Below are 16,043 nucleotides of genomic sequence, written 5' to 3' on the forward strand. Positions count from 1 at the left end.
CTATCGTGTCTCTGTCCCTATCATGTCCCCGTCTCCGTCCCTGTCTCCGTCCCCGTCTCTGTCTACGTCTCTGCATCTCTCCCTGTCCCTGTCCCTGTCCCTGTCTCTTTCTCTGTCTCTGTCCCTGTCTCTGCATCTCTCCCTGTCCCTGTCTCCGTCCCCGTCCCCGTCTCCGTCTCTGTCCCTGTCTCCGTCTCCGTCTCTGTCCCTGTCTCTGTCTCTGTCTCTGTCTCTGTCTCCGTCCCCGTCTCCATCCCCGTCCCTGTCTCTGTCTCTGTCCCTGCATCTCTCCCCATCTCTGCTGTTAGATTAGAGGAGTATAGTTAGTAGTGTTGAACCTTTCTGTCTTTGCTGTCTCTCTCTCTCTCTCATAGACTAGGCAGAAGGCCATGCAGTGTAGTGGAGTAGCCCAGTGGTGTTAACAGGCCTGGGTGGAGGGAGTTTTAAACAGGGCCTGTCAGAGCATGGATCACTGGCTCTATTCAGATCAGCCAGCAGATCCACGTTCTGTCTATGTTCAATAGGATGGCTGCTGCTGCGCCACACACACACAAACCCAGATCGGCTTGTACTGGGACAGTTTCAGCAGCCAGGGGAATATACCAGGCCAGGATAACTGTTGCCATTTGGGCAGGCGGGCTGGTGTGCGGGAGGGAGGGAGGGCTGGCAAATCGACAGTTGCTTCCTGACATATGCAGAGAGGGGAACCAGGGATGTGTGTTTGTGCCTGCCTGAGAGAGAGAGAGAGAGAGAGAGAGAGAGAGAGAGAGAGAGAGAGAGAGAGAGAGAGAGAGAGAGAGAGAGAGAGAGAGAGAGAGAGAGAGAGAGAGAGAGAGAGAGAGAGAGAGAGAGAGAGAGAGAGAGAGAGAGAGAGAGAGAGAGAGAGAGAGAGAGAGAGAGAGAGAGAGAGAGAGAGAGAGAGAGAGAGAGAGAGAGAGAGAGAGAGAGAGAGAGAGAGAGAGAGAGAGAAAGAGAGAGAGAGAGAGAGAGAGAGAGAGAGAGAGAGAGAGAGAGAGAGGATAAAGGATAAAGAGATCGTTTGCGTCAGACAGTGTTTTTCCTGTGAACACAAGAGAATGGCACTGTGCATCGCATGACAAGGAGCCGATATGTGTGTGTCAGTCAGAACCGTTATGTCACTTTGACCTGTCTGCTGGTTATTGCTGTTGGGGTAGGAGACAGGTGAGGGGTTGCTATGGTGACCAGAGGGGGCCAGGCCTAGTATTGCAGGGAGACCAACCCAGATTCAAGGTGAAATTCTAGGTTTTTGTAGATCCCCAGGACGTTGGGAGACTCCGTTCAAACGGTCCACTGGGATTGAACCCGGTCTATAAAAGACAAATCAGCTGCTCAGACCGCTGCACCATCCGGACACAATGAATGAGCAAGACAATTCAGAATGAATGAGCAAGACAAGTCAGAATGAATGACGCAACGACAACCGTCGGAGATGAATGAGCTGAACTTGACCAAGTCAGAATGAATGCGCAAGACAAGTCAGAATGAACCCTGAGCCCAAGACCATTCAGCCTGAACCCTGAGCAAGCACAAGTCATGCCTGAATTGAGCATTAGACCCAAGTCCCAGAACCTGCACCTGAGCCCAGACCAAGTCAGAATGAATGCGCTGAAGACAAGTCAGACCCTATCCCGAACCTGCAGCTTAACCTGACCAAGTCAGAATGAATGCCTGAATCTAATTAACCGTGGAGTCCCAGACCTTCACCTGAACCCTGACCAATCACAATTAATGCCTGAATTTAATTAACCCTATCCCAAACCTTCACCTTAACCCTGACCAATCACAATTAATGCCTGAATTTAATTAACCCTATCCCAAACCTTCACCTTAACCCTGACCAATCACAATTAATGCCTGAATTTAATTAACCCTATCCCAAACCTTCACCTTAACCCTGACCAATCACAATTAATGCCTGAATTTAATTAACCCTATCCCAAACCTTCTCCTTAACCCTGACCAATCACAATTAATGCCTGAATTTAATTAACCCTATCCCAAACCTTCACCTTAACCCTGACCAATCACAATTAATGCCCGAATTGAATTAACCCTATCCCAAACCTTCACCTTAACCCTGACCAATCACAATTAATGCTTGAATTGAATTAACCCTATCCCAAACCTTCACCTTAACCCTGACCAATCTTAATTAATGCCGAATTTAATTAACCCTATCCCAAACCTTCACCTTAACCCTGACCAATCACAGTTAATGCCTGAATTTAATTAACCCTATCCCAAACCTTCACCTTAACCCTGACCAATCACAATTAATGCCTGAATTTAATTAACCCTATCCCAAACCTTCACCTTAACCCTGACCAATCACAATTAATGCCTGAATTTAATTAACCCAATCCCAAACCTTCACCTTAACCCTGACCAATCGGAATAAATGCCTGAATTTAGCCCTAACTCTAACAAATTGTAATTAATGCATTTCTGTTTTATTTAACCAAGTCAGAATTAATGGATAAATCAAGGCAAGTCAAAACTGGCCACCAGAGGCAATCTGAGCTAATTAGTCATATCTACATGTTTTTTAGCAACTTCGACATTGAACATTTGGAGCAACTTCAAAATTTGAAAAATATCTAATTGTGCAATGAGACTGTGAGAGCTTGTAACGTTTTGTGTTCTTATAGTCTTTACAGCTGTTCTATTTCTGGTTTAGTCCAGTGAGTTTATGTTTAACCTCTCCCTGATCCAGTGTTACAGTGGACTTATGTTTAACCTCTCCCTGATCCAGTGTTACAGTGAGGTTATGTTTAACCTCTCCCTGATCCAGTGGTCCAGTGAGGTTATGTTTAACCTCTCCCTGATCCAGTGTTACAGTGGGGTTATGTTTCACCTCTCCCTGATCCAGTGTTACAGTGGGGTTATGTTTAACCTCTCCCTGATCCAGTGTTACAGTGGGGTTATGTTTAACCTCTCGCCGATCCAGTGGTCCAGTGAGGTTATGTTTAACCTCTCGCCGATCCAGTGTTACAGTGGGGTTATGTTTAACCTCTCCCTGATCCAGTGTTACAGTGGGGTTATGTTTAACCTCTCCCTGATCCAGTGTTACAGTGGGGTTATGTTTAACCTCTCCCTGATCCAGTGGTACAGTGGGGTTATGTTTAACCTCTCCCTGATCCAGTGTTACAGTGGGGTTATGTTTAACCTCTCCCTGATCCAGTGGTCCAGTGGGGTTATGTTTCACCTCTCCCTGATCCAGTGGTACAGTGGGGTTATGTTTCACCTCTCCCTGATCCAGTGTTACAGTGGGGTTATGTTTAACCTCTCCCTGATCCAGTGTTACAGTGGGGTTATGTTTAACCTCTCCCTGATCCAGTGTTACAGTGGGGTTATGTTTAACCTCTCCCTGATCCAGTGTTACAGTGGGGTTATGTTTAACCTCTCCCTGATCCAGTGTTACAGTGGGGTTATGTTTAACCTCTCCCCGATCCAGTGGTACAGTGAGGTTATGTTTAACCTCTCCCTGATCCAGTGGTCCAGTGAGGTTATGTTTAACCTCTCCCTAATCCAGTGGTACAGTGGGGTTATGTTTAACCTCTCCCTGATCCAGTGTTACAGTGGGGTTATGTTTAACCTCTCCCCGATCCAGTGGTACAGTGAGGTTATGTTTAACCTCTCCCTGATCCAGTGGTCCAGTGGGGTTATGTTTAACCTCTCCCTGATCCAGTGGTCCAGTGAGGTTATGTTTAACCTCTCCCTGATCCAGTGGTACAGTGGGGTTATGTTTAACCTCTCCCTGATCCAGTGTTACAGTGGGGTTATGTTTAACCTCTCCCTGATCCAGTGGTCCAGTGGGGTTATGTTTAACCTCTCCCTGATCCAGTGTTACAGTGGGGTTATGTTTAACCTCTCCCTGATCCAGTGTTACAGTGGGGTTATGTTTAACCTCTCCCTGATCCAGTGGTACAGTGGGGTTATGTTTAACCTCTCCCTGATCCAGTGGTACAGTGGGGTTATGTTTAACCTCTCGCCGATCCAGTGTTACAGTGGGATTATGTTTAACCTCTCCCTGATCCAGTGTTACAGTGGGGTTATGTTTAACCTCTCCCTGATCCAGTGTTACAGTGGGATTATCACACACACACACACACACACACACACACACACACACACACACACACACACACACACACACACACACACACACACACACACACACACACACACACACACACACACACACACAGTGACCAGGTAATTGGTTTAATGTCTATCTGTGGAAACATAACATAGTTTACTATAAAAAGACTATCATCTCGTCAGCTCATTTCTCTTCCCATAGAGACTCCCCAACTGTATCCCAAATGACACCCTATGCCCTATATAGTGCACAACTTTGGACTCGATCCCTAAAGTCCCTGGCCAGAAGCAGTACACTATATAGGGAGTAGGGGGTCATTTTGGACGCAGGCCCTGATAACCCTGAGTCTCTCCCAGGCCAGCTGCTGCTGGGTGGCTCTCCTAACCTCTCCACATCACACACACACACACACACACACACACACACACACACACACACACACACACACACACACACACACACACACACACACACACACACACACACACACACACACACACACACACACACACACACACACTACCCCCTCTCCATACCACACACACACACTACTCCCTCTCCACATCAAACACGCCGACCCATTTCCCCCTCAGCACTAAATCTCTTTAATTACATCATCTGTTGCCCATTGATGCCGGCAATTTTCTCTTTATGCAGCGTTTTAGTGTGTTATTAAGGGTTGTGTCTGGTCTCTGGCCAGGTCTGTGTACACAGAGGTGTCCGTTAGCGCTGCTTCTCTCTATACCCTCTGGACCAGGTCCTCTGGGACAGAGCCAGCCATTACAGTGTTTAAACAGTTGAAGATAGACACATTATGTTACAGTAAAGACCCTCAGCCCTGCTGGTTCAGCTCTGGTAGCTGGATTCAAATAGTTCTCAGGGTGTTTTTCCCTCAAGACGTTCCATGTTTCACATGGAGTCTGTCTAGAGAGCCATGAAAGGCAGAATTGCACTTTTGGGACTATTCTATTGGTTCAATTCTGCCAGGCAAGTTCAATCAAGCGCAGCTGACGTGATTGAAAGAAAACAAAGTACTCTTTGAACCCAGGTCTGTTCCAGAGTCCCGTCCCGGCCGAGTTGAGACACACTCCACCACATACGTCAGTAAAACACTTCAAACACTGACTGACTGAAGACACACTGACTGACTGAAGACACACTGACTGACTGAAGACACACTGACTGACTGAAGCCACACTGACTGACTGAAGACACACTGACTGACTGAAGACACACTGACTGACTGAAGACACACTGACTGACTGACTGAAGACACACTGACTGACTGAAGACACACTGACTGACTGAAGACACACTGACTGACTGAAGACACACTGACTGACTGAAGACACACTGACTGACTGAAGACACACTGACTGACTGAAGACACACTGACTGACTGAAGCCACACTGACTGACTGAAGACACCTTCACTGACTGAAGCCACACTGACTGACTGAAGACACCTTGACTGACTGAAGCCACACTGACTGACTGAAGCCACACTGACTGACTGAAGACACCTTGACTGACTGAAGACACACTGACTGACTGAAGACACACCGACTGAAGACACACTGAGGCTGAGTAAGAATTTACATTTCTCCAGCCAGGCTAGACCAGACTGCTCTCTCCGCCATAATGTAGAACGTGTGTGTGTGTGTGTGTGTGTGTGTGTGTGTGTGTGTGTGTGTGTGTGTGTGTGTGTGTGTGTGTGTGTGTGTGTGTGTGTGTGTGTGTGTGTGTGTGTGTGTGGCGTCTATGTGAATAGGTTGACCTCTTAATGAGCAGCTGGAGGTAAAGGTTATGAGAGCTGGAGCGTGACTTCATACTGACATAATTACTTCCATCATTTACATGTTTAATTGATGTTATTTTAGGAGACTTGAAAGAGGTTAGCTGCACCAGGAAATGGATTTAATTATTTGCTTCCAGATGTATTAAGCAAAACAAACACACACACACACGGACACAAGCAGACACAAACAATGACTTGCGCAAGTAGAAACACACACACATACATTTGCACAAACACACACAGGTTCACACGCACACGCACCCACACACACACACACACACACACACACACACACACACACAATGACTAGCACAAGCAAGAAAATAGGAAAAGACGACCTGAACTGTGTTTGGGAGTAAATGAACATAGAGGACTTTCTGGTCCAGATCTGCTTACTGTATGATGTGGTTTCTATGTACTGTATTAGATGAGGTCTACTGTACTGTATGAGGTGGTGTCTATGTACTGTATGAGGTGGTGTCTATGTACTGTAAGAGGTGAGGTCTATGTACTGTACTGTATGAGGTGGTGTCTATGTACTGTATGAGGTGGTGTCTATGTACTGTAAGAGGTGAGGTCTATGTACTGTACTGTATGAGGTGGTGTCTATGTACTGTACTGTATGAGGTGAGGTCTATGTACTGTAAGAGGTGAGGTCTATGTACTGTACTGTATGAGGTGGTGTCTATGTACTGTATGAGGTGAGGTCTATGTACTGTATGAGGTGGTGTCTATGTACTGTATGAGGTGAGGTCTATGTACTGTATGAGGTGGTGTCTATGTACTGTACTGTATGAGGTGAGGTCTACGTACTGTACTGTATGAGGTGGTGTCTATGTACTGTATGAGGTGAGGTCTATGTACTGTATGAGGTGGTGTCTATGTACTGTATGAGGTGAGGTATATGTACTGTATGAGGTGAGGTCTATGTACTGTACTGTATGATGTGAGGTCTATGTACTGTACTGTATGAGGTGGTGTCTATGTACTGTACTGTATGAGAGGAGGTCTACTGTACTGTATGAGGTGAGGTCTATGTACTGTATGAGGTGGTGTCTATGTACTGTATGAGGTGGTGTCTATGTACTGTACTGTATGAGGTGGTGTCTGTGTACTGTATGAGGTGAGGTCTATGTACTGTACTGTATGAGGTGGTGACTGTGTACTGTATGAGGTGAGGTCTATGTACTGTACTGTATGAGGTGGTGTCTATGTACTGTACTGTATGAGGTCTATGTACTGTACTGTAAGAGGTGAGGTCTACTGTACTGTAAGAGGTGAGGTCTACTTTACTGTATGAGGTGAGGTCTACTGTACTGTGTGAGGTGAGGTCTATGTACTGTATGAGGTGAGGTCTATGTACTGTACTGTATGAGGTGAGGTCTATGTACTGTATGAGGTGAGGTCTATGTACTGTATGAGGTGAGGTCTATGTACTGTATGAGGTGAGGTCTACTGCACTGTACTATATGAGGTGAGGTCTCCTGTACTGTATGAGGTGAGGTCTATGTACTGTATGAGGTGAGATCTACTGTACTGTACTGTATGAGGTGAGGTGAAGTATGTGTACTGTACTGTATGAGGTGAGGTCTATGTACTGTATGAGGTGAGGTCTATGTACTGTACTGTATGAGGTGAGGTCTATGTACTGTATGAGGTGAGGTCTATGTACTGTACTGTATGAGGTGAGGTCTATGTACTGTACTGTATGATGTGAGGTCTACTGTACTGTATGAGGTGAGGTCTACTGTACTGTATGAGGTGGTGTCTATGTACTGTATGAGGTGAGGTCTATGTACTGTACTGTATGAGGTGAGGTCTATGTACTATATGAGGTGAGGTCTTCTGTACTGTATGAGGTGAGGTCTATGTACTGTATGAGGTGAGGTCTACTGTACTGTATGAGGTGAGGTGAGGTATGTGTACTGTACTGTATGAGGTGAGGTCTATGTACTGTAAGAGGTGAGGTCTATGTACTGTATGAGGTGGTGTCTACTGTACTGTATGAGGTGAGGTCTACTGTACTGTATAAGGTGAGGTCTATGTACTGTATGAGGTGGTGTCTACTGTACTGTATGAGGTGGTGTCTACTGTACTGTATGAGGTGAGGTCTACTGTACTGTATGAGGTGAGGTCTACTGTACTGTATAAGGTGAGGTCTATGTACTGTATGAGGTGGTGTCTATGTACTGTACTGTATAAGGTGAGACCTACTGCACTGTATAAGGTGAGGTCTATGTACTGTATGAGGTGGTGTCTATGTACTGTACTGTATAAGGTGAGACCTACTGCACTGTGTGAGGTGAGGTCTATGTACTGTACATTATTACTGGAATAATAACCACTGTGTTCAGTGTAGTGTTGTATCTAGTCTAATACATTATTACTGGTGTAGTAAGGAAACATAATGTATGAATCATCCAGCTTCATAAAACCATGATACATTCTTCATATTTCCTGGCTTTTCACTAGAAGAGCAGCAGGACTATGTTGAAATAACACATTAGTCATATTCATCAAGATAAATAGATAGATCTGTTAATGCCGTGTGATTGACAAGGTGTTTACCAGTGGGCGCCTGGACCTTAAACCATCTGTTTAGACTGGGATGGAGGGGGACATTTCTGTAGTGCAGAACATTGCGCATAGTGCAAAAAATACTGTAATCTTCATTATAATCTTAACCAGAGATGAGTCAATTTACCAATACATATATATTGAATAGCAATAACGCACGGGGGGGGGTGTGGTATATGGCCAATATACAACAGCTAAGGTCTGTTCTTATGCACGACGCAACACAGAGTGCCTGGACACAGCCCTTAGCCGTGGTGCATTGGCCATACACCACAAACCTCTGAGGCGCCTTATTGCTATTATAAACCGGTTACCAACGTTATTAGAGCAGTACAAATAAATGTTTTGTCATACCTGTGGTATACGGTCTGATACACCACGGCTGTCAGCCAATCAGCATTCAGGGCTCGTACCACCCAGTTTATAAGACTCTTTATAACCCACATTGTTGACGAAAGATGGAATGAAATCACCCTGCTGGATTATAAGGTGGTGTCTGGTTCATTTAGTAACGTGCACAGTGTTCTGCACTATGACACATGTTTTCCCAGAGTGTTATATCTGCTAATATTCATACTGACATATTTTATAGACATGTTTGCTCTGTTATTGTGAATCAACACAACCCATGTTCCCATCTGGCTGAAATGTGTCCTTCTGTTTGGTTAAACGCAGAGAAGGAACAGTCTGACTGGTGTTGGGTCCCAGACAGACTGTTATGGGCTCGCATCTCAAATGACACCCCTATTCCCTACATAGAGCACATACGGTCCGCTAGAGTCCTATTCCCTACATAGAGCACTACGATCCACCAGAGTCCTGTTCCCTACATAGAGCACTACGGTCTACCAGAGTCCTATTCCCTACATAGAGCACTACGGTCCACCAGAGTCCTATTCCCTACATAGAGCACTACGATCTACCAGAGTCCTATTCCCTACATAGAGCACTACGGTCCACTAGAGTCCTATTCCCTACATAGAGCACTACGGTCTACCAGAGTCCTATTCCCTACATAGAGCACTACGGTCCACTAGAGTCCTATTCCCTACATAGAGAACTACTGTCCACCAGAGTCCTATTCCCTACATAGAGCACTACGGTCCACTAGAGTCCTATTCCCTACATAGAGCACTACGGTCCACCAGAGTCCTATTCCCTACATAGAGCACTACGGTCCACTAGAGTCCTATTCCCTACATAGAGTACTACTGTCCACCAGAGTCCTGTTCCCTACATAGAGCACTACGGTCCACTAGAGTCCTATTCCCTACATAGAGCACTACGGTCCACCAGAGACCTATTCCCTACATAGAGCACTACTGTCCACCAGAGTCCTATTCCCTACATAGAGCACTACGGTCCACTAGAGTCCTATTCCCTACATAGAGCACTACGGTCCACCAGAGTCCTATTCCCTACATAGAGCACTACGGTCCACCAGAGTCCTATTCCCTACATAGAGCACTACGGTCCACCAGAGTCCTATTCCCTACATAGAGCACTACGGTCCACTAGAGTCCTATTCCCTATATAGAGCACTACTGTCCACCAGAGTCCTATTCCCTACATAGAGCACTACGGTCCACTAGAGTCCTATTCCCTACATAGAGCACTACGGTCCACCAGAGTCCTATTCCCTACATAGAGCACTACGGTCCACCAGAGTCCTATTCCCTACATAGAGCACTACGGTCCACCAGAGTCCTATTCCCTACATAGAGCACTACGGTCCACTAGAGTCCTATTCCCTACATAGAGCACTACGGTCCACCAGAGTCCTATTCCCTACATAGAGCACTACGGTCCACTAGAGTCCTATTCCCTATATAGAGCACTACTGTCCACCAGAGTCCTATTCCCTACATAGAGCACTACTGTCCACCAGAGTCCTATTCCCTACATAGAGCACTACGGTCCACCAGAGTCCTATTCCCTATATAGAGCACTACTGTCCACCAGAGTCCTATTCCCTACATAGAGCACTACTGTCCACCAGAGTCCTATTCCCTACATAGAGCACTACTGTCCACTAGAGTCCTATTCTCTACATATAGCACTACGGTCCACTAGAGTCCTATTCCCTACATAGAGCACTACTGTCCACCAGAGTCCTATTCCCTACATAGAGCACTACGGTCCACTAGAGTCCTATTCCCTACATAGAGCACTGCTGTCCACTAGAGTCCTATTCCCTACATAGAGCACTACTGTCCACCAGAGTCCTATTCCCTACATAGAGCACTACGGTCCACTAGAGTCCTATTCCCTACATAGAGCACTACTGTCCACTAGAGTCCTATTCCCTACATAGAGCACTACTGTCCACCAGAGTCCTATTCCCTACATAGATCACTACGGTCCACTAGAGACCTATTGAATCTCTGGTCAGAATAGAGGGAATAGAGTGTTCAACCAAACTGTGATGATGTCACTGATACCCCTTGTAGTAAACAACAACAGGACACAATGATATGGGTTTAGTTTCTGCTAACACGGAGGCAGATCAGGTGTGGCGTTATGATATGAGGACGTGATTGAGAGGGACTGGGGCCAAGTGCACCTCCGTAATGTCATCAACTAGCTCAGCATCTATTGTTATCCCCTGAGTAAATCTTCATCCTGAGATAATCCTGAGATTATAGACACCTCATATTTATGACAACAATAGTCAGGAGAGCAGCCTCTCTCTCTCTCTCTCTCTCTCTCTCTCTCTCTCTCTCTCTCTCTCTCTCTCTCTCTCTCTCTCTCTCTCTCTCTCTCTCTCTCTCTCTCTCTCTCTCTCTCTCTCTCTCTCTCTCTCTCTCTCTCTCTCTCTCTCTCTCTCTCTCTCGCCTTTCTGTATAGTCTTTCTGTCTCAAATCTGTAATCCCTGGAAGTTGCTAGGTCCTGGATTATTCCAGTTCAACCCAGTTTATCCCCTCAGACAGCCCACCCAGCCCCACCTCCACCCCCTGGTGTGGGAGCAGGCTGCTAATCTGCAGTGTGTGTGTGTAGTGGTGGTAACACACGTCGACTGAGTGGTGCTTAGAGAGTAGAGTTAAAGTCCATCCATCTCTGATGTACAGGGTTTAATGGAGGCTATAGCCAGATCCCATAGACATACTGTAACAGGCTATAGACATACTGTAACAGACTATAACCAGACTCCATAGACATACTGTAACAGACTATAGACATACTGTAACAGACTATAACCAGACTCCATAGACATACTGTAACAGACTATAGACATACTGTAACAGACTATAGACATACTGTAACAGACTATAGACATACTGTAACAGACTATAGACATAATGTAACAGACTATAGACATACTGTAACAGACTATAACCAGACTCCATAGACATACTGTAACAGACTATAGACATAATGTAACAGACTATAGACATACTGTAACAGACAATAGACATACTGTAACAGATTATAGCCAGACTCCATAGACATACTGTAATAGACTATAGACATACTGATGTCTCAACATTAACATACTGTAACAGACTGGTGGTCTGATGTCTTGTAACAGACTGGTGGTCTGATGTCTTGTAACAGACTGGTGGTCTGATGTCTTAACATTAACATAGACATACTGTAACAGACTGGTGGTCTGATGACTTAACATTTACATAGACATACTGTAACAGACTGGTGGTCTGATGTCTTGACATTAACATACTGTAACAGACTGGTGGTCTGATGACTTAACATTAACATACTGTAACAGACTGGTGGTCTGATGTCTTGACATTGACATAGACATACTGTAACAGACTGGTGGTCTGATGTCTTGACATTAACATACTGTAACAGACTGGTGGTCTGATGTCTTGACATTGACATAGACATACTGTAACAGACTGGTGGTCTGATGTCTTGACATTGACATAGACATACTGTAACAGACTGGTGGTCTGATGTCTTAACATAGACATACTGTAACAGACTGGTGGTCTGATGTCTTAACATTAACATAGACATACTGTAACAGACTGGTGGTCTGATGACTTCGCATTAACATAGACATACTGTAACAGACTGGTGGTCTGATGTCTTGACATTAACATAGACATACTGTAACAGACTGGTGGTCTGATGTCTTGACATTGACATAGACATCCTGTAACAGACTGGTGGTCTGATGTCTTGACATTAACATAGACATACTGTAACAGACTGGTGGTCTGATGACTTGACATTAACATACTGTAACAGACTGGTGGTCTGATGTCTTGACATTAACATAGACATACTGTAACAGACTGGTGGTCTGATGTCTTAACATTAACATAGACATACTGTAACAGACTGGTGGTCTGATGTCTTGACATTGACATAGACATACTGTAACAGACTGGTGGTCTGATGTCTTGACATTAACATAGACATACTGTAACAGACTGGTGGTCTGATGACTTGACATTAACATACTGTAACAGACTGGTGGTCTGATGTCTTGACATTAACATAGACATACTGTAACAGACTGGTGGTCTGATGTCTTAACATTAACATAGACATACTGTAACAGACTGGTGGTCTGATGTCTTGACATTAACATAGACATACTGTAACAGACTGGTGGTCTGATGTCTTGACATTAACATACTGTAACAGACTGGTGGTCTGATGTCTTAACATTTACATAGACATACTGTAACAGACTGGTGGTCTGATGACTTAACATTAACATAGACATACTGTAACAGACTGGTGGTCTGATGTCTTAACATTTACATAGACATACTGTAACAGACTGGTGGTCTGATGTCTTAACATTTACATAGACATACTGTAACAGACTGGTGGTCTGATGTCTTGTAACAGACTGGTGGTCTGATGACTTAACATTAACATAGACATACTGTAACAGACTGGTGGTCTGATGTCTTAACATAGACATACTGTAACAGACTGGTGGTCTGATGTCTTAACATTTACATAGACATACTGTAACAGACTGGTGGTCTGATGACTTAACATTAACATAGACATACTGTAACAGACTGGTGGTCTGATGTCTTAACATTTACATAGACATACTGTAACAGACTGGTGGTCTGATGACTTAACATTTACATAGACATACTGTAACAGACTGGTGGTCTGATGTCTTGACATTAACATAGACATACTGTAACAGACTGGTGGTCTGATGACTTAACATTAACATAGACATACTGTAACAGACTGGTGGTCTGATGTCTTAACATTTACATAGACATACTGTAACAGACTGGTGGTCTGATGACTTAACATTAACATAGACATACTGTAACAGACTGGTGGTCTGATGACTTAACATTGACATAGACATACTGTAACAGACTGGTGGTCTGATGTCTTAACATTAACATAGACATACTGTAACAGACTGGTGGTCTGATGTCTTGACATAGACATAGACATACTGTAACAGACTGGTGGTCTGATGTCTTAACATAGACATACTGTAACAGACTGGTGGTCTGATGTCTTAACATAGACATACTGTAACAGACTGGTGGTCTGATGACTTAACATTAACATAGACATACTGTAACAGACTGGTGGTCTGATGACTTGACATTAACATAGACATACTGTAACAGACTGGTGGTCTGATGTCTTGACATAGACATACTGTAACAGACTGGTGGTCTGATGACTTGACATTAACATACTGTAACAGACTGGTGGTCTGATGTCTTGACATAGACATACTGTAACAGACTGGTGGTCTGATGTCTTGACATAGACATACTGTAACAGACTGGTGGTCTGATGACTTAACATTAACATAGACATACTGTAACAGACTGGTGGACTGATGTCTTAACATTAACATAGACATACTGTAACAGACTGGTGGTCTGATGTCTTGACATAGACATACTGTAACAGACTGGTGGTCTGATGACTTGACATTAACATACTGTAACAGACTGGTGGTCTGATGTCTTGACATAGACATACTGTAACAGACTGGTGGTCTGATGTCTTGACATTAACATACTGTAACAGACTGGTGGTCTGATGACTTGACATTAACATACTGTAACAGACTGGTGGTCTGATGTCTTGACATAGACATACTGTAACAGACTGGTGGTCTAATGTCTTAACATTAACATAGACATACTGTAACAGACTGGGTGTCTGATGTCTTGACATTGACATAGACATACTGTAACAGACTGGTGGTCTGATGTCTTGACATTAACATACTGTAACAGACTGGTGGTCTGATGTCTTGACATTGACATAGACATACTGTAGCAGACTGGTGGTCTGATGTCTTGACATTAACATACTGTAACAGACTGGTGGTCTGATGTCTTGACATTAACATACTGTAACAGACTGGTGGTCTGATGTCTTAACATTAACATAGACATACTGTAACAGACTGGTGGTCTGATGTCTTGACATTAACATAGACATCCTGTAACAGACTGGTGGTCTGATGTCTTGACATTAACATAGACATACTGTAACAGACTGGTGGTCTGATGTCTTAACATTAAACATAGACATACTGTAACAGACTGGTGGTCTGATGTCTTGACATTGACATAGACATACTGTAACAGACTGGTGGTCTGATGTCTTAACATTAACATAGACATACTGTAACAGATTGGTGGTCTGATGTCTTAACATTGACATAGACATACTGTAACAGATTGGTGGACTGATGTCTTAACATTAACATAGACATACTGTAACAGACTGGTGGACTGATGTCTTAACATTAACATAGACATACTGTAACAGATTGGTGGTCTGATGACTTAACATTGACATAGACATACTGTAACAGACTGGTGGTCTGATGTCTTAACATTAACATAGACATACTGTAACAGACTGGTGGTCTGATGTCTTGACATAGACATACTGTAACAGACTGGTGGTCTGATGACTTGACATTAACATACTGTAACAGACTGGTGGTCTGATGTCTTGACATAGACATACTGTAACAGACTGGTGGTCTGATGTCTTGACATTAACATACTGTAACAGACTGGTGGTCTGATGACTTGACATTAACATACTGTAACAGACTGGTGGTCTGATGTCTTGACATAGACATACTGTAACAGACTGGTGGTCTGATGTCTTAACATTAACATAGACATACTGTAACAGACTGGGTGTCTGATGTCTTGACATTGACATAGACATACTGTAACAGACTGGTGGTCTGATGTCTTGACATTAACATACTGTAACAGACTGGTGGTCTGATGTCTTGACATTGACATAGACATACTGTAGCAGACTGGTGGTCTGATGTCTTGACATTAACATACTGTAACAGACTGGTGGTCTGATGTCTTGACATTAACATACTGTAACAGACTGGTGGTCTGATGTCTTAACATTAACATAGACATACTGTAACAGACTGGTGGTCTGATGTCTTGACATTAACATAGACATCCTGTAACAGACTGGTGGTCTGATGTCTTGACATTAACATAGACATACTGTAACAGACTGGTGGTCTGATGTCTTAACATTAAACATAGACATACTGTAACAGACTGGTGGTCTGAT

The sequence above is a fragment of the Salvelinus fontinalis genome, unplaced genomic scaffold, assembly GCF_029448725.1.
Source record: "Salvelinus fontinalis isolate EN_2023a unplaced genomic scaffold, ASM2944872v1 scaffold_0024, whole genome shotgun sequence".
Lineage (NCBI taxonomy): Eukaryota > Metazoa > Chordata > Actinopteri > Salmoniformes > Salmonidae > Salvelinus > Salvelinus fontinalis.